This window comes from Lampris incognitus, chromosome 9 (assembly GCF_029633865.1).
Source record: "Lampris incognitus isolate fLamInc1 chromosome 9, fLamInc1.hap2, whole genome shotgun sequence".
Classification (NCBI taxonomy): domain Eukaryota; kingdom Metazoa; phylum Chordata; class Actinopteri; order Lampriformes; family Lampridae; genus Lampris; species Lampris incognitus.
In genome coordinates this window covers 19,847,365-19,848,760 of record NC_079219.1, presented here as the reverse complement: position 1 = coordinate 19,848,760, position 1,396 = coordinate 19,847,365, and positions in this window count along the sequence as shown.

The window sequence follows — 1,396 nt, the reverse complement described above, 5'->3', positions numbered from 1 at the left end:
CCGCTCGGCGGAGCGATTTAAGAGCTTGGACGGGTCGCTCTCTTACCTCCGTACTTCGGCAGCGCGTCTGAAGCGCCGGTGAAAGCAGGACCTGTTGCGCTGAGTCGAGTGTGTGTGTGTGTGTGTGTGTGTGTGTGTGTGTGTGTGTGTGTGTGTGTGTGTGTGTGTGTGTCATTTTTAGAAGGGGGACGCCGTCCTCGTTTGCTCCCGCTACAACTTTGGATAAATTGACCTCCTCCCTCCCCGGGTTTCTCTCCCGTTCTAATTAAATTAACAGTAGCCTGTCACCAATCCCGATCGCCCAACTTTGCGAAGTCGCGTCCCGTTTTCTCTCCCGTTTGCCTCCCTTGTCTAAAAGCTGATCGCAGTTTTGTTTTTTGTTTTTTTGGACGCAGTCTCCGTCAGCCGGACCCCCTGTTGCGCAGCATCCCTGACCGGGGCCGGGGAGAATGGAGGGAGTGGGAGGGGGGGGGGTCGTGGCAGACACGGACAACACGCGCGTCCCGCGTCGGCTGCTGTCGTGTTCACGTCATCGTCGTGTGCGAAGCGAGCTGACAGCTACGCAAACACCACGCTGCAGCGGAGCCGCGTGCTTGTGTCCGGCTCGGATCGCAGCAGCTGTCGTGCGCGCGGGGCGAGGAAACGGGAAAGAAAAGCTTTTACGGCGGTTTGCACGCGCGTTTCCCGTGCGGTCAGCGATACGGTGGCCTTCGTCTGTTGATTTGTAGGACTCGGGGGACGGACACAGAAAATGCTGGGAATGTTTAACGTCAGGGCAAAGATGTCGGCATCAGCTGCGACTGACGGTCATGAAGTCCTGCGGGTCGGGTGACGCGGCAGTCAGTACTGGCAACGGGTTCGCTATCAGCACATGATCCCCGTGCGTTCGGCGCTTGACTCACTTCGAAAGTGGACTACGCTGCGGGCATGGGAGAGTTAAGGGCACTGGGGGAGGGAGGGAGGGAGAGGGTGGGGGGCTGTGACTAAGCGCACATTTCCGCTGTTTACCGGAATATTAGCCTGTTTATATCCTAACGTCCTAATGGCTACCTGTGAGGGTAGACGGGAATGTTGTTGTTTTCCCGAGGAAAAAAAAAAGTCGAAATTATTTGCACAATCGTGAAGCGCAGCTTTGTCCCGGTGGAGATTTAGCCACATTTCACGTCTGTCGTGAGGGGAAAAAACACGCTCTTATCTCCTCTACTTATCATACGTTTCCCCCTTGACAATAACAAGGCAACTGATGATTTTGTGAAACGATCTTAAAATAGTTCATCTGTCACCAGTGTGAATAGGCCTCCGAACTGTTAGCACTTGTGAAATCAGCGCACAGTTTTACAGCCCATGGCCAACACTAAGACTGTCATGCATCACTGTGTGGGCCTATCAAGGCCAC